Consider the following 19,575-nt stretch of genomic DNA (forward strand, 5'->3'; position numbering starts at 1 on the left):
ATTTTTTTTCTCCACATTGTTTCTAGCTTTAATTCGAGTACGTGTTTGAAATCCTTGTTCAAAAAGATTTATCGTATGCTCATATATACTTCATACTAGACGGATCATTCCTAACAAAATACATGTTATAGGTATAAAGCTGTTCGTTATTAGTATGACGCTGGTCATTTACTTACAAGCAAAAGTGAGTTGCAGCCAGTAAACATTTTTGTTTAAAAGTCTAGTGACTGAATTCTAGTGTTGTCACTGATCTCTACTAATACAAGTACGCTGGGACTGCTATTGCCGGCCTGTTTTTAAAGCTGCTTGCTTTCACCAAGTACCTAGTCACGTGAGCGTTCTCGGAACTAAATTAAAATACAAGTGTAAATTAAAAATTTATAACACCCCCGACGATCCAAAGTATTTGAGTTTTCCAAAACATCATTTTCAAATAAATAATTATGTATTTAGGCAACGTCCATCTTGACAGCTTGACATTTGTCAATTGACATAATATTATGAACCTAACGGTTATCTAACCTTCTTTTCTACAAGAAAACTAGAAAAGAGCTCATAACTCTTAAACGGCTGAACCAATTTTTTTAGATTATAGCTAAGAACACTCTCGATCAAGCCACCTTTCAAACAAAAAAAACTAAATTAAAATCGGTTCATTCGTTTAGGCGCTACGATGCCACAGACAGATACACAGATACACAGATACACAGATACACAGACACACAGACACACAGATACACAGATACACACGTCAAACTTATAACACCCCTCTTTTTGGGTCGGGGGTTAAAAATTAGTGATGGGACATCTGCCAATACAGTGTAAACAAAGCCGCGGGCGATGGCTATATACTCTAGACACTATTTAGTTTTTTTTAAACATAGTTTCTATAATAGAGTACTATAATTATAGAAACCTTGTTTAAAAAACCGAAACTCGTTTGTATTTGTTAGTGATCCAAAATGGTTAACGCCCACTGAGTTTTTTGTGTCATTTCTATGGGATTGTGTAACAGAAAGAGCCTTACACTAACTTCTCTTCGTGGATAGCGTATAGTGGAGTAAAATCAATAATGTTTATTCGTCAAAGAATGGCAAGCAACCAAAACTATAACTGGTTGCCTTATTTGTTTGACCTAACTATTCAGTTCCAGCAAACTTCACCAAGTTCTAAATGCTAACTTAGAACTTAGTTCTCCGACCAAGTATTATTGGCTTAGCTTAATGCATAATAATGGTTTATCCTTGGGTTTAGCGGTGATGTTTAGGAGATCGGGGGTTCGATCCCAGACACGAACTTCTAACTTTTCGGAGTTATGTGTGTTATAATTAAGGAAAATATTGCGAGGAAACCTGCATACTTGATAATTCTCCATAATATTCTCAAGGGTGTGCTAAGTCACCCAATTATTACTGAGCCAGCGTGGTAGATTACGGCCTAAGCCCTTCTCATTCTGAGAAGAAACCCGTGCTCAGTAGTTAGCCGGCGACAGGTTGATCAAGAAACTTTACCAAGTTCTAAATACTAACTTATAACTCACCTCTGCAATCAAGTATTATTGGCTTATACCCACAGTTTATTCTTGGGGTATATTAACAATTTTGTAATATAGTCAAAGAAATGAAATTGTTAGCTTTGTTTCCTCTGAATATTTGTATTTTCTACTCTCTAGAAAAATAAATTCAATAAAAACAATATTATTATATTTGCTGAACTTGAGTAAACATTTATAGTATAATAGCCGATATTTTTTGTAAAGAGCAATATAAATTTTACACAATTATTATCTTATATGATAAAAACATACTTTTTAACATTGGTATAACAATGTTTGAACATTGAATGTTCGCTCCTTTATCCAAATAAATAATATAATTATTGGAAAAAGTTGACAACGCGAATTCAATTTTATTTTTAACCCCCGACCCAAAAAGAGGGGTGTTATAAGTTTGACGTGTGTATCTGTGTATCTGTGTGTCTGTGTATCTGTGTATCTGTCTGTGGCATCGTAGCGCCTAAACGAATGAACCGATTTGAATTTACTTTTTTTTGTTTGAAAGGTGGCTTGATCGAGAGTGTTCTTAGCTATAATCCAAAAAAATTGGTTCAGCCGTTTAAAAGTTATCAGCTATTTTCTAGTTTTCTTGTAGAAAAGAAGGTTAGATAACCCTTAGGTTCATAATATTCAAGTGTCAATTGACAAATGTCAAACTGGCAAGATGGACGTTGCCTAGATATACATAATTATTTATTTGAAAATGATTTGTCGGGGGTGTTGAAAATTTTTAATTTACACTTGTAGTAAAACTGTTTAAATACTTGAGACTAGAGAATTTTATCTTTTATTTTTTTTGTTTCATTTTTTATTTTTCGTAAAATCCTGCACCAATTTTAAGAAATAAACATCAATTTTATTCGAAATCCAAAATTTTCAAAATTATTTTTATAAAAATCTCATTTCATTCTCAGACGAATTACATAACTGGCGGTAGGTATGTTAGGTGATGACAGTACAGTGATAAACAATATCGTATATTTTGCTTGTATCTCTTTGCCATATACTTCCAAAGCGATTGATATTTCCAATATGAGCCATATTAAGAAGAATAAAATATTCATGTCTTCACAACCCATAAAGGTGGTCCCTTGAGAGACGTATCAACCAAATGCGCCCGTCAGTTAAAGAGAACTTTAACACTCTTTTATTCTAATTAGTCCCCCGAGTTCAAACTGTAAAGTGCTCAACTCTTGGGTCCTGGTAGGGACACTCGTGCAATTTAAAGGGTTAGATTGTCCATCAATTCTCACTTTCCAGTTATAATGTATGTACATACTAAAACGGGTAAGTAAGTTTTAATTTATTGGAGCCTTTTCTACATTTACGGACTCAGGTAGGTAAATATTGTGTGAGAACTTTTAAATTAGAGAACGGTGGCCTGGTTCCGTAGATCAACTGACATTAGTTCCTACGAAATGCCTTCGCACGTGCCATTTTAACTCTATTCACCTTTAAAATAAGGACTAAAATCAACTAAAATCGTGCTTTTGACATGATATTTGACATTTAAAAGTTAAAATGGCGCGTCATTTATTACGCATTATAGTGACTACTAGTGGCATCACTTCCGTGTCTTTTTAAAAAATACTGTCTTATCCCTTGTATACCCATCATTACACATATTTTTAACCCCCGACCCAAAAAGAGGGGTGTTATAAGTTTGACGTGTGTGTGTATCTGTGTATCTGTCTGTGGCATCGTAGCTCCTAAACTAGTGAACCGATTTTAATTTAATTTTTTTTGTTTGAAAGGTGGCTTGATCGAGAGTGTTCTTAGCTATAATCCAAGAAAATTGGTTCAGCCGTTTGAAAGTTATCAGCCCGTTTCTAGTTACTGTAACCTTCACTTGTCGGTGGAATAATAAATTTTTAATTTACACTTGTCATATACCAGATTTTTGATGTTACAAGGCAAAAAAGCCTATGCCCATCCCTGGTACGCAAGATATCTTTATACTCGTAAAAATCGATTAAACTAGCCGACAGTAGACAAGTTTACATTATTTGTAATTTATAGTAAGTATGGATTATGGGAACGAATTGCACCAAAAACCCAAAGTGGCAAGAAAAAGCAGGGTATAAAGTCTGTTAGTTAATTGAGTTCGTTATTTTTCATGAGCTCATTTTTCCTTTAAACCATTTACCTTACCAACAAATAAAGGCAACCTTTTACAAAAAATTCTGCAAACGATATTATAATCATGGCGTATTTCTAGAAAATTCCTCGTTTAGAGAAACGTCGCGACAAAGCTAAATAAATGCTTAAGGCTGCCTTTCTACCAGAGATGGTGGTACGATGACGTGTAGAAACCAATGGGGTATGGGTTTAATGAAAACTGCCATACATTTTCCAGGTTAGCCCGCTTCCATTCTTAGTCTGCATCATCACTTAACACTAGGTGAGATTGCAGTCATGGGCTAACTTGTCTGAATTTAAAAAAAAGTCGCACATCTCTCGTGGAAAAGCGGTTTAACGGTCCGCAAAAAAAGTCCACCAAAATGATGTTTTTACAAATTACGGTCTCCGTAATGTGAACAGAGTTAATTTAAAATGCTTGCTGGATTACTTTTTTTATCGAAGTTTTATTCTTTTTTCTTGCTACATTGTTTTATGACGAGTTTTTTTACAAAGACCACTTTATTGTTATTTTATCAGGTGCTACTTGTGAGTGGAGTCCGAGATGAAAATGATTAATTAACCTGGGAGGCTTAGCCGGATGAATGATACTCGAACCCATAGGTAACGAACGATAAAACACATTTGTATTGTGTTATAAATAGATATTATAAATTAATTATAATAGATTCAAGAACTAAATGGGTTAAACAGAGGTGAAACTACGTATAGTACGCGACAGTCAAGATGGCAATCGGGGTATGAGGCGGAGGGACGTCCCGCACACCCGCACGTCACCCGCGCTTGCCATCTCAACCTGTCGCGTACTATAGGCAGTTGGAAAAGTTGGAACATCATATTATTGGATCAAATCGTTCATATTAGGTATATTTTTACCGATAGGCCAAGGTACTTGAATAGCGATCTCACACCGGATAGCGCAGACCACCACATAGTGGAGAAGACTTCAAGCCAGTCGCAGGGAGCCGCTGGATTCAGGCGGCGCAAAACCGTAATGTAGCTACAGCTTCAGGTTATCAGGATTTTTAAATAAATCTCGACATTAGTTTTCACTTTGTATATTTTACACATTTAACAAAATACAATCAAAATCAAAATCAAAATCAAAACATTTTATTTGCTTAACAGAGCTCTCTCCGTCACTTACTCCATACAATCGTAGTTCCCATTTCATTTGAATATTAAGCAACCAAAGTCCGTGAAATTTTGCAGACATAGTCTAGAAACTAATATCTGTGTCTGTGGTGTTTTAGATTTTTCTAAAAATATATAGTTTTAAAATTACAGGGGCTCAAAGATTTGTATTTTTCTTTAAAAAAAGGCCCAACTTTGTGCTCGTTTTTCTAGACAACGAAGCAATTTAATGAAATTTGGAAAAACCACAGACCTAGAAAATTTAATGAATATTATGTAGTAAAAAAATTATCGTTATATATTTTATATTGTTATAATTATGTGGGAACTACGAAAACCAGAAATTACACCCAGAAATCTTGAAAATTTCGTGCTGTCTCGATTTGTGCAAGCGGGGTGGTGAGGTGCGGGGGACGACCAACCCCCGACGGTGACGGGGGGCGGAAACTGACAATCTAAACTGGTCTAAACACACGGGCCACATTGAAACTGCACCAGACTCTAAACTTGTGGATAGGTCTACTATCTAGACCTAAATACACTGGTACATTTCAACTTGCGTTAGACGTATACGTTACCTACTCAGACGTATGCCTGTAGGTAATAATATGTCTCATGTTCACTGGCAATAGCGCATGCATCAAACCCTGCAACTCTCTTGCAACCTCTTCCTCACGCAACACGCACAGCTTAAATATTATAATTTTTGACAATGTATAGTATAATGCCATATCACAGGTCACTCTCTGATTTATTGCTAACAATTTACTTCCAAATGCAAAGAAATCTAAGTGTGTTCACACTGCCCAATACCAGGACCTTAAATGACATAAATTCATTCAAATAATCATATGTTGAAAATAAAGGAGAACCCTGTGTTTTTCGGGATAACGTTAGATGCAAAGCTTCTATGGAACACCCATATATCAACACTGGATGGTAAACTCAGCTCTGCTGCTTACGCTGTTATTCGACGGATACTGACGTGGAAACTGCAAAAATTGTATATATTGCCTATTTTCACTGTACTATGTCTTACGGAATCTTGCTATGAGATAAAGCGGTAGATATTGAGAAAAAATTGTATTGCAAAAAAGGACAGGACGTGCAATTTATAATTTAAAACCGCGCGCTGCCATACAAGAAAACATAAGGAAATAGGTACCTATTCTTATAGTAGCTTCTAAATATATTTACAACTGGCTGATGCCCGCGGCTTCGCCCGCGTGGACTTAGGTTTTTAAAAATCCTGTGGGGTCCTTTCATTTCCCAGAACAAAAGTTGCCTCTCCATAATAACCCGTCCCCGGAATGCAACTTGTTTCTGTACCACGTAAAAACATTTAATCGAATGATCCTTTTCAAATCCCGAGGGATCACCAGGATTTAGGAATGCAATTTCTTACAGCATCAGGGTTGAGGTCAACGACAAAGTATTTACTTGGTATAGATACCTTCAATATCAATTAATAATCGACATTAGCTTTAGTAGTCAGGTCTCCTGCAACATCAGGATTGAGGAGTTGGAACCAAAATTTTTTATTGAACAATGTCGCAAAAAACTACCCAAAATTACGCAGTTAGGTTACCTGCCAAATTTCATGGTTTTGAGTCAACGGGAAGTACCCTAGAGGTTTTCTTGACACACACGACAGACAGACAGATAGACAACAAAGTGATCCTATAAGAGTTTAGTTTTTCGTTTTAAGGTACGAAATCCTAGAAAACGTAGGAACGGCATTCCGAACCAGTGGTAAATTTTTCTGACCATTCAAAAACACTTTGAAGTTTACCTAAAAGTTTACAGGAATAAAAATTAATCATTGTATTCCATTCCATTTCATTCTATTCCATTCTGTTCAAAGATAAATAGAAAATAAAAATATTTGTCACCGAAACAATAATTTACGATACATCAACCAATATCAATTTTACTGATGACAATCTGACTATTACCAAAGTGAATGACTACTATAATATCTATTATATACGACTAATATAATATGTATTATAAATTGTGTGCCGTTTGCATTCTCACTAGGTTCTCATTAAGTTTGTTTTATTTGGTTAAACTTTCTGGCATTTATATTGTTATGACGTTTAATTGGCAAACAGTCTGTTTATTGGCTGAAACTCAAAAAATCAGCCAATCACAACAAAGAAAATATTGTAATAATGATTGATGCAGCTTTCTGTAATTGAAAACAAAATATTTGACATTAACTTGAATGTGACAGTGTTTTCCGAATAGGGTTGCCAGAGGCCCCGTATTTTACTGGTTACCCCGAATGTCAGGATAGAGAAACCGGTAATTATGAAAATAAAATACGGGGCAAATAAAACTAAATATTTTTAGGGTTCCGTAACTCAAAAGCAAAAAGAACTCTTATAGGATCACTTCGTTGTCTATCAGTCTGTCTGTCTTTCCGTCTGTCCGTCTGTCCATCTGTTCTTCTATCCGTCTGTCATGTGTTCATGAACAAATATTAGTATTTTCAATTTTCAAAGTAAGATAACATATATCAAGTGGGTTATCATATGAAAGGGCTTTACCTGTTCATTCTAAAACAGATTTTTATTTATTTTTATGCATAATTTTTTTAATGCCCTCGAAACATGGAGGGCAGCTCTTGAGGATGCCGGTTTAAGAGTAAGTCGAGGAAAAACCGAATACATGTACTGTAATTTTGGTGGTATCGACCAAGGCGCTACCATACAACTGCAAGGGAATCCAGTAAAGAAGGTTGATATGTTTAAATACCTAGGCTCAATGGTGTCAAATAATGGAACTATTGATGCTGACATCACACACAGAATAAACACAGGATGGATGAAATGGAGGGAACTTTCTGGATTGCTGTGCGACCAACGGATGCCTATTCGTATTAAAGGCAACGTTTATAAAACCGCTGTTCGCCCTGCTCTAATCTATGGCTCGGAGTGCTGGCCTGTAAAAAAAACCCAGGTTTCTAGGATGCATGTAACTGAAATGAAAATGCTGAGATGGGCAGGTGGAGTCACCTTACTAGATAAAATACAGAATAGGCATATTCTGGGCACCTTTAAAGTAGCACCAATCGAAGACAAACTCTTAGAGAGACGGCTGCGGTGGTATGGTCATGTCATGAGAAGACCCGAGGATCACATGACCAGAAGCGTAATACATGTTAGCGCTGGACCCAGACGACGGGGCAGACCTCGACAAACCTGGATGTCAGTAGTATTGAACGACCTGAAAACAGCCCAAATAGACACAATGACGACCCAAAACAGAACAACTTGGAGAAATATGGTTAGGAGAGCCGACCCCAATTAACATGGGAAAAGGCTAGGTCTATATATATATAATTTTTTTAATGCATAACAGTTTTTGATTTCTCGTGTAAAATGTCGAAAAAATACCCGAATCGGAACCCTCGGTGCGTGAGTCTGACTCGCACTTGGCTGGCGAAACCGAACACTGACGTTATGTCCAGTAGAAAGAATATTTTCCTTTTGCGGCAATGCGTAGCCGAAACCCACTCGATATTGATCATGGTCGTAGCCAAGGCGGCGGGACTTGGTTTGAGGATGTTAGCCTTTTTTTATACAAGTTAGCCCGTGACTTTAATCTTTTCTAGTGGTAAGTGATGATGCAGTCTAATTTCTTGGCCGTTAGGGCCATACTAACCATATAACTAGCCATGACCGAAGCCTCCCACCAGACCAGAAATTTAGAAATGGCGACTGCGCCTGGGAAGCCGTCAAAAACCTAAGCCTAAAATAATACTTACACTATTTCTTGCATTTGCTTACCAATTTTTTTTTGGAAATATATCAAACATTTCGCGCTCACTTCACTCGCGCTTTGAATTTGTATTACTTGGTGTAAGCCCCGCAATTTCGTTTGCATGAATTTAGAGTTTTAAAAATTCCGTGGGGGATTTTCCGGGCTAAAAAGTTTATGTCTGGGATGCAAGTTACCTCTGAATAGTAAGTACCAAAATTTTGGTAAAGAAGATGGGCCGTGAAAGGGTAACAAATAGATAGGCAAATAGATATACTGTCGTATTTGTAATATTAGTATGGATAGGGAGCTTTAAAAATAAAATCTTGCTATGGCTAAACTCGTTTCCCTTTCACTTTAATTCTTTCTGTATTGAACCAAAAACACTTACGCTCACTGCGCTCGCGCTTTTTTATTGTTGTATTTTATCTCACTGTCAAATTGAAAGGCGAAATTCCACTAACCAGGTAATTAGCCCATAAAGTTGAGCGAATGTTTTTTTCCTCATGACAGGATTCAGTTCCGGCCCTGATAAAACCTCTCCCGAAATCGATTCCTGGCTACGGCCATAGTATTGATACTGTGAAGGTGGAATTACAAGTTAAATGTAAATTTAAGTTAAAATGCAAAGATTGTATGCATGAAATGTATAACATTTTGCTTTACAAAACTAGAGTTTTTAAAAGCTATTTAAATAAATAAATCTTTTATTTAAAATCACATTGCAAACACAGTTCACCAATCAAGACACGGCAACATACAGAGAAAAAATACAAAACTTACAAATAAACTGAAATATCTAAATAGGCTTTCCATGCATTTCAGAGAGAACCACCGTCTATTTCTTCAAATACTTCAAATTTTTAAATTTCTTCAAATCTAAACCCCGTATTTTTGATGGTGGTAGCCTGTAAATCAAAAAGAGGCAGGTGGCAACCCTACTTGCCACATGACATTACAGAATGAAAAATTGTTTTCATTACTCGGTAAGCCTACTGCCATAGTTTGACAGAAAGTGTGACGGTAGTTGTGACCTCTGATTGGCCGACTCTCTTTCACTATTTGCTAAAATTGATGATTGCAACAACAATTTTTTCTTTTTTGTAATCAAAAACAGAACACGGACGTCATACAGGTTGACTAATTGCAATCATTTCTGACCGGCTAACATTGTTCCGCTAGTGGCTCAAACTCACTGTCGCAGCAAGAACATGGTAAATTCAGCCAATCACAGCAATTAGAATTGGTTATCACAAATGCACCGATCTAGGAACCGAGAATGCACGAACCAGGGCAGATAGAGATGAGAACAATAATATCATACGTAGGAAATCGACGGGGGATCGTTGACAATGATCCTCTTAAATGCGGGTTAAATAGTAATTACAATCACAATACGTCCGTCGGCTCTGTCGTTCCATAATGAATGAATGCCGCCTCTAGGCTCAACACAACAATATTGAAGACGTAGCAGATATTTTATAATTATTATTTTTACATTTTAAATATTTATAATGTAATTCTTTATGTACCTAATATAAGTTTACCTAAAAGTGATAAGTGAGCTTACAGTAACGTGTGAAAATCCCTGCAAGAGACCCTATGTCCAGTAGTGAACGTCTATCGGTTGATAATGATAATGATGATGATGAATTTTATTGGCTTGTCAAATAAAATCATAGATATGTATAAAGTAAACTAGAGAACAAGTGTAAATTAAAAATTTATAACACCCCCGACAAGTGAAGGTTACAGTAACTAGAAAAGAGCTGATAACTTTCAAACTGCTGAACTGAACTGATTTTTCAGGATTATAGCTATCCAAAGTACCTATCTGAGTTTCCAAAACATCATTTTCAAAAAAATATGTAATTATGTATCTAGGCAACGTCCATCTCGACAGCTTGACATTTGTCAATTGACATAAAATTATGAACCTAACGGCTTGGATGAATAAATACTCAGGATGGTATGCTCCGAAAAGTCAAATGAAGCAGGGCAACTGTCAGTTGATGAGTATGTGTGCGTTATGGAATGATACCATTCACATATGAAAATTTGCCTATTTTCCTATTTTTCCCTATTTTTCCCTTTCACGATGATTATTTAAAATGAGATCTCATTAGATTAGTCTTTATTATGATAGTTACAAATCGATGGATGTTCGATGCTAGAAAATAATAATTTATCGATTGCAACGTATTAAAATTTACCTACTCTGTTTTTACATAATTTTGATTAATTACAGTATAGGGCCTCTGGCCTTATTGAAAATCTCTGCTTAACAGGGTGCCCATCACCATGTTTACTATATAATCCTGACAGTTAAAAATAAAAAAGTTAAAAAGTCAAATGTAAAAACGCAATATATTCACTAAAAATATTTAATAATAATCCAAGTATGTACCAGTTAGCGATTTTATTTAGCGTATCTCGCAGGGTTAGTAGACTATTCACTACTTTTGGTGTTATACACCGGGCAAGTTTACATCCCTATATCGTAGATCTCTTACCAAATTACACAAAGCGGCTCTTGGGTAGCGGTTTTTTTTTTCTCTAAGCCAAATTCAAAGTTATTTATTCAAAATGGGTTCATATTTTATTTGTCTTGTGTTTTCTGACATTTATGACCTTAAAAAATACCTAAATAAAGATAAATATTCTAGCTATCCGTATAGCGTCCCATCTTTGACCACATCACGCGTGACGAGTCCTCCGTTCGTCGCTAAGGTTGTTTTGGTGGGTGCCTACTACCTATCATGGACTAACTATAACTAAATAATATTATTAATGTAGTAAGATTTTGATTACCTATTTATTTATTTCTTTATTGCACACACAAACATATACATTTACAAAAAACATAGAAGACAACATGGTAAGTACGTTGGACAGATAAAAACGTATGTTTTTATCTGTCCAACGTACGTACACCAATTACGTAGGTACCTAGGTACTTCATGATAAATTTGGCATGCAGCTATTATGACGGAGACTGGTATATTAAATGTACTACAATTTAGTAATAAGTTTTGTTTTAGTTAAATTTCAATATCAATTTAAAATCTTTTAATTAACAAAACAGCCTTTTTCGCTTAGTTATATTATGATTGTCATCAAAAATAAAATATAAATTTGTCTAAATATAATGAAAAAAAAATTGCTCATTTTTAGGCAAAATTACCCCATTTATTTTCTGACAACCCTAGACTTCAATTCGAAGTTGTGTAATTTGCACAGCACGATTACGATACGATTTAAAATTAAATTATTTCATTGAAGTGTCAAACAAAAAAATATAATCACTACGTTGTGTCAAATGCGTATCGGAAGGTGTTAAGTGGCCAGTTTCGTAGAATTTATGTTGAGTTTGTGTGCGTGACGTGTAATTACAGAGATTTGGTCGATAGTGGGTCGATAGTTGTGCTTCCTTCGTTTGTACGGCGGGGTCACCGGTTGCCTAACGGTTAGTTAATCTTCTTTTCTACAAGAAAACTAGCAAAGAGCTGATAACTTTTAAATGGCTGAACCAATTTTTTTGGATTATAGCTAAGAACACTCTCGATCAAGCCACCTTTCAAACAAAAAAAAAACTAAATTAAAATCGGTTCATTCGTTTAGGCGCTACTATGCCACAGACAGATACACAGATACACAGACACACAGATACACAGATACACACGTCAAACTTATAACACCCCTCTTTTTGGGTCGGGGGTTAAAAAAGATACAATTATGTCAAAATTGGGCAAACGCTGTAGTTCAGATAGACAACATTACATTTTGATTGAACCACGTCTTGTATTACGATTACGAAATAGAACTTTTTACTGTACATTTTATTTTCTTTTCTTGTAAAACCTAGCCTTCAAACTCCCTACCTTAATCATAGATTTTCGAGACCAATTTATACAGAAAGCAATATAGCAAAAACGGTCCACGCATCAGTCAATTTCCCGAGGAAGGCGCTGCGAACGAAAATCCTGATGACGCACAATACATTCATATTCGCCGACTCAGCAACGCTTCCCTAACGTGTATTAGCGCGCGTTCACCGTAACGACAAGTCGTGCGATATAAAGTTTTTACTATGTAATTTAATGACTATGACTATGACTGTGACTATGACTATCCAACAGGACAGTAATAGAAATTGCTGGACAGTTTTGTACTGGTAACGAGGTACTTTTGTATTATTGTCCGCCATAGTTTGACAGCTACAGTGTGACAAGTGCAATCAACTCTGATTGGCTGACACTCTTTCACTATTGGCTAAAATGTACATTTGCAGCAAGAATGTCATTAAATTCAACCAATTATAGTAAATGTTTAAATAAGAGGGCTGATCGGAGTGAGAAATAAAATAGACGCACAGAAAATTAACCCACGAGTGGTAGCGTTAATAATTTTGGCAGTCCTTTTGTAATCTCACGCCTACTTCCTCTAAGCTAGGTTTATTATTCTGTATAAGAAAATAAAAAGAAAGTGAAATCGGTCCCATAGCGAAAACGATCATTATTTTAACTTTGCTAAGATTTTTATAAACTTTGCTATTATATTGTTTTCTTTGTTTTACTTATCTACTTTTAAAGTTACCTGGCTTGTATCGTAGTGACAATAAATGTGCGTAGCAGGGCAAAGGTAAAATGACAAAAGTTTTCGAACAAGAAATCCTAGAGTAATCTCATACTCACGACTTTTTGACGTGACAACGTCTTATAATTCGATAGAGCCGGCTGCACGCACGAAAAAACATGACTCATGCGGCGTTACCTCGCTCTGAGGCGTTCCATGTAAGGCTTGAAGTGCAAGCGAGAGCGAGGAACGAGCGACAAAGAAGCACAATCGGCCTTTGTTGTCACGTTCAACTATCGTCAGTAAACCGACTTTACAGACAACCAATTTTTTAACTTGGCTTCTTAGCTCACATGTATCATTCATCGTCATCATTATAATCAAAAGCGTAGCTTGCACCGTGCGTAGACGTGGGCGAAGTTGTATCAGCGAGGTCCCTTTCTTTCGTTCCCAAGATTTACCCAATAGCTCTATCATACCAAAAATACTTTGACAGTTGACACTCTCATACTTATTAATAAAACAAGTGTAAATTAAAAATGTATGACACCCCCGACAAGTGAAGGTTATAGTAACTAGAAAAGAGCTGATAACTTTCAAACGGCTGAACCGATTTGCTTGAATTATAGCTAAGAACACGCTCGATCAAGCTACCTTTTAAATAAAAATACTAAATTAAAATCGGTTCATTAGTTTACAAGCTACGATGCCACAGACAGATACACACGTCAAACTTATAACACCCCTCTTTTTGGGTCGGGGGTTAATAAAAAACTAAGTAACGCTCGCTCACAGTCGGTGGATGACTACACGACAAAGTTAGGTGTGAACGCGCCCTAAGGTTACCTAGTTATAGCGTCAGTACATATTCGCAGCAAGACGACGCGATGGACAAAAAGTGTCCAGTATGCTCACCTTCATCAAAAATCGGCCCAATATTCCACGTGTACAAAACACTATGTTTATAAGGGAAAGAAAAAAACACGTGAAATCGGTCCCAAATCGCCGGAAAGCCTGGCCGAGATGGCCGATGGCGTAATATCAAAACAGATGTCAATGACGGTTATGTGAACTGACCGTCCATTCACGGGGCTAATAAAAGATTCAGCATCGCCGTTCACCCAAAGAAGGGTCCTTCCAGGGCATTAGAGCCTGTTCCCGACCGACAACGTTACGTTCTGAGGTCCCTCCCCGCCATTATCTTGCGGTACGCTGAACAGAATGAATATCGAAAACAGAACCGCCTAAATATCTGATGTTTTTGGAAATAGGACTAAAATCTATACGAAACTAATAAATCTCAAATTATAAAAATGCGGTTCCGTACATATTTAGGAACATCATATTTTAGGTGTATGGAAATATATTTCTTTTCCGAGTTAAAATATCGCAATAAACCGTGAAAAAAAACCCATAAATGTTCGTTCATTTTGGTCACAGTTTCAAACTATTTTATAAATCGTTGTTTTCAGTATTCATTTTTGTGTTATAAGTTTTACGTGTGTATCTGTGTATCTATCTGTGGCATCGTAGCTCCTAAACTAATGAACCGATTTTAATTTAGTTGTTTTTGTTTGAAAGATGGCTTGATCGAGAGTGTTCTTAGCTATAATCCAAGAAAATCGGTTCAGCCGTTTAAAAGTTATCGGTTCTTTTCTAGTTATTGTAACCTTCACATGTCGGGGGTGTTATAAATTTTTAATTTACACTTGTTAAAACAGCACTTTATATAAGGAAATTTCATATTTGTGACTAGTTCAATTTATGAGATAGCTCTCGTGTTAGGTAAGTAGAGGTCTCAGCACAAGTAAAGAGAAAATCCGAAAACCGTGAATTTGTGCTTACATTTTAATTAGAATGTAAAGGCTATACACTCGTATTTAGTCGATGTAAGGCGGTTTTATCTTTACAAATATTGTTCAAAAAAACAAATTACTTAGTTATTTAAAAAGTCTTACTACATAACCAAATACATATACAAAAGTTCCTAATTATTTACTCTCTCAAATAAAAACATAGCAACTTTTTAAAAAAACTAACAAAATTAACGTAATTCCACCAACGAACGCTTTAAATCTGGGGCTATAATTACTAAAATTAAAACGTTTTTGAATGATTAAAACCCGTATAGCCGTTTACAGTCAATCAAGAGAAGAGGCAAAGGATTACGGCCGTATAATTAGTGCTTAATTAGTACAGAAAATTAAAGAAAAACAGGGCAAAAAGAAATCTGTCATGGCACCATTGAAGGGTCCAAGGATTATTTTTATTTCCCCGCCCAAGATTTATTCCTTAGATTAGCATTCTTATTTATGCTAATGTAATTTTAATGGCACCGCCTTTTTCGGCTAATTTCATTTCGGCGAAAAACTCGCCGGATTTCGTTTTAAATCTCGGCTTATTAAGAGGATTTTAGCGGCTTTAACAAAATTTGAATTATCAGTTCGCCTAAGAATTTTTAATTACTTTTTCTAAATGCATAATCTTAAACCTCCTCTTAACTTTTCGGAATTATGAGGCAATATTATCAGTTAATTATTATTATTACTCGTTTTGGCAGTGAAGAAAAACGTCGTGTGGAAACCTGCATGCTTAAGAGTTCTCCATAATGTTCTTAGGGATGTGTGTAGTTTACCAGTCTTACTTGGCCAGCGTGGTGGACTTAACCGTTAGATCCATTAAACCATGAAGACCAGACTTAACTATTAAACCATGTAGACTACCCGTGTGTAGTGAATACGTGAAAACACTGATGTGTGGCAACGAACATCCAGGCCCAAGCGAAGTGAGCACCAATTTTTTATACGATCTCGGAGTAAACAGAGGATAACTTTGCCCTTGCATACAAATAACGTTCAAGGCAAAGTATAATTGATTTATTTTGAATAGTATTAAATCCATTTTTCCACGCTTTGAACTATGTTCAAAAACCATGTCTCTTATTCAAGATGAGTGTGTTTAATTTTTGACTGTCAAAAAATACTACTCAAATTGTTTTCTACAAAATAATAGAGCATTCAGAAGAACCCAGAATACTTTTACCCCGAGAAAATAAAAGCTTATTAAATCCTAAATCCACGCGGACTAAGCCATTACTAAAAATTAATTAGGTATTTATAGAATAAAGCAAGTCTGAAAGTTGCTTCCATGCATTCGTATTTGCTTGCATGAGCTTCAAAATTTCATGCATGCACATTGCACGCTCGTGGAGTCGTGGTATAAACTTTTAAATCAGGGCAACTCAGCCCGTAGACAGCGTATTGTGCTGTTGCAAAATAAATTGGGATCGAAAGAAATTCTCTTTGCAATCGGGACAGCGGGACACGACAAACAGTGTCGTGCGCTTTGACGGTAATTGTCTTTGTCGTCAGTGCTTTTGTTTCACATGGGACATTCCCTATTTCCGTGATAGCGTATTTTATACTTCTTTGTGGGATCACTCTATTCCGAGCAGCCGTGTTCATCATGAATTGACGTGATGACGTCTTTTTTGTTTCGTTTTTAATCCCCGACCCAAAAAGAGAGGTGTTATAAGTTTGACGTGTGTATCACACCTTTTTTAAGTTTTATAAGTTTATATAAAATTTATAACACCCCCGACAAGTGAAGGTTACAGTAACTAGAAAAGAGCTGGTAACTTTCAAACGGCTGAACCAATTTTCTTGGATTATAGCTAAGAACACTCTCGATCAAGCCACCTTTCAAACAAAAAGAACTAAATTGAAAACGGTTCATTAGTTTAGGAGCTACGATGCCACAGACAGATACACACGTCAAACTTATAACACCTCTCTTTTTGGGTCGGCGGTTAATCCATACTAATATTATAAATGCGAAAGTGTGTCTGTCTGTCTGTCTGTCTGTCTGCTACGTTTTCACGGCCCAACCGCTGAACCGATTTTGATGAGGTACAGACATGGGCTTCATCCCGGGGAGGGACATAGGCTACTTTTTATCCCGGAAAATCAAAGAGTTCCTGCGGGATTTAAAAAACCGAAATCTAGGCGGGTGAAGCCGCGGGCATCCTCTAGTAAACAGTAAATTGATTACATTATTCTCGTCTAAAAGCTATAAAGAGTTCATTAAAGTATTGTATCAAGATCGCTCATTGTAAAGCTAAATAGCAAAGTAAGAATAATTAAAACTGTCTACCAAGACGCTCGAGGCAGACTCCGTTCTAATGAAATTATATTTCAAGACATTGTACGGGAACTTTTGAATTTTTTATTAGAGTAGGTATGCTGAGAACTGGGTTCCTTTGAAGAGAAATTTTCTTAACATGTAGTACCTACATAGTTTATTATTCCATCTCATATTAACTATCATTTATTTATTTTGCACATTTTACCCTATTTTTAAAAAATGTTCAAAAATAACAGAAATAACAAAAAATTAAATAACAAAAACAACAAACAATAAAATAACAAAAACAACAGAAAAAATAACATAAACACAGAAAGAACAAAAAATAAAATAACACCAACAATTATATTTTTAGTGTGTAAAAATAACGCACCTAATAAAGATAGAATAACTCTGAATTGAGTGTTTATTCAGATGGACCACATGAGAGTGGGATAAATATTCGTGTGTTAATTCGACCTTTTAATTTTTTTTTAAATCGTTAATAGAAATAATATTTAATTATTTTATGTTTTCAGAAACCTACTCTGAAATTTTAAAATTTCGACTTTGGGTCATATAAACGACCTTGGATGACTATTTTCAATCCTCATTATTATTGTGACGTAGAAAATAAGAAACACTAATTTTTATATTTAAGTATTTTTAACATTTGTGAAAATCTGTATTATTACTTTCTGAATAAAAAACTTATTATTTACCTACTATTTGTAGATTTTCCTACTATAGGTAGGTTTATTTGTATTTTACTGCAACTGAATTTGAATTATTCAAATTCAGTTACAGTTAGTACTAACTGTACATTTTTTATTTATTTTTTTAAAAATTGGTACGTAATATTATATCCCGAATCCCCCAAGGGATGATCTTTAAATAAAGAAACACTTAAAATTAAAATTTATAAACAAACCAGTATTTTTATATATTAAACAATACAATATTTACGATTTTAGTTAGTAATCCGATTAGGATCCCGATAGCTCAATACAATTTCAAAACAAAAAACAATAGGCACATATCAAAAATGAATTTCTCGCATGGGAATTACAAACAATATCGGAATTTATGGTATATCACTTTTACATTTTCGATGTAAGCTCGACAACAAAAAGCTCACTATCTAATATCCATCATACAGTTTTTTGAATGGCTTCCACCCATACAGGCACGTCTGTCAAATTTCTGTCAAAATGAATAGAAATATCTGCGTAGCACGCATAGCTAGATTTCAATATATCAATATTGAAATCTAGCTATGCGTGCTACGCAGATATTTCTATTCATACGATATGGCAATGCTGCATTCAAAAGCCGTTTGTTCTGATATACTTTATTATACAAGTGTAAATTAAATTTTATAACACCCCCGACAAGTGAAGGTTACAGTAACTAGAAAGAGCTGATAACTTTCAAACGGCTGAACCGATTTTCTTGTATTATAGCTAAGAACACTCTCGATCAAGCCACCTTTCAAACAAAACGAAACTAAATTAGAATCGGTTCATTAATTTAGGAGCTACGATGCCAAAGACAGATACACACGTCAAACTTTTAACATCCCTCTTTTTGGGTCGGGGGTTAATTAAGGCTATCTCTATTATGTAAACAAATAAGATGATAACCTGACGGACTGACATTCAGATAAACAGCTGAAATCAGGGATGGACCGTGAGTTTGTGGGGCCCTGGGCTAATACTACTTGGGGGCCCGCCTAAGTGTTCAACTAATTGCTATTTTGTCGAAAAACTTTTCGATAATGATGACAGTACAAGATATGCCGAACAGATGCAGCTCAATAAGTCCTTATAAAGAAGCGCCCATGGCTGAAATTCGAATTCAAACCATCTAACTCAAATCTGGATACCATTGTACACTTTTTGATTGACAATTGTGTGATTTGTAAGACAATGATGTAATGGTGATAAAAATAATTACGTAAACTTAAAACTAAAGCTAGGAGAGTTCCAAACGCGCCCAGGTCTGAGAAGAGCCCACAATAAACTCAGCTCAATCCGTTGGGTCCACAAACTTGTGATTTTGCACAGTTACGTTTTCTATTAATTTTTCCTTTATTCTTTATTGATTAAAACGTACATACAAATGTACAAAATAAAACAAAATTAAATTAACAACACAATACATAATAAAGATATCTTATCTTATGTTTATATTACAACGTAGGTCATTAAACTATAATGTTTATAAAACAATTAATCTTATCCATTTACGAGAATAAGAAAACAAAACAAAAACTAATATGGCTA

At 35.4% G+C, this 19,575-nt stretch overlaps 1 protein-coding gene and 1 long non-coding RNA gene across 4 annotated transcripts in view; one reads left to right on the forward strand and one right to left on the reverse strand.

Moving 5' to 3' along the window:
- Positions 1 to 19,575, reverse strand: part of LOC123874751 (hemicentin-1-like) — a 156,524-nt gene that overhangs the window by 132,165 nt on the left and 4,784 nt on the right. The window lies entirely within an intron of this gene.
- Positions 3,990 to 19,575, forward strand: part of LOC123874752 — a 29,506-nt gene continuing 13,920 nt past the window's right edge. The window contains exons 1-2 of the long non-coding RNA XR_006798002.1: positions 3,990 to 4,000; positions 6,635 to 6,652. This is a non-coding gene — a long non-coding RNA (uncharacterized LOC123874752). The remainder of the gene's footprint in view (positions 4,001 to 6,634; positions 6,653 to 19,575) is intronic.

Source organism: Maniola jurtina, chromosome 19, assembly GCF_905333055.1.
Source record: "Maniola jurtina chromosome 19, ilManJurt1.1, whole genome shotgun sequence".
In the NCBI taxonomy this organism is placed as follows: Eukaryota; Metazoa; Arthropoda; class Insecta; order Lepidoptera; family Nymphalidae; genus Maniola; species Maniola jurtina.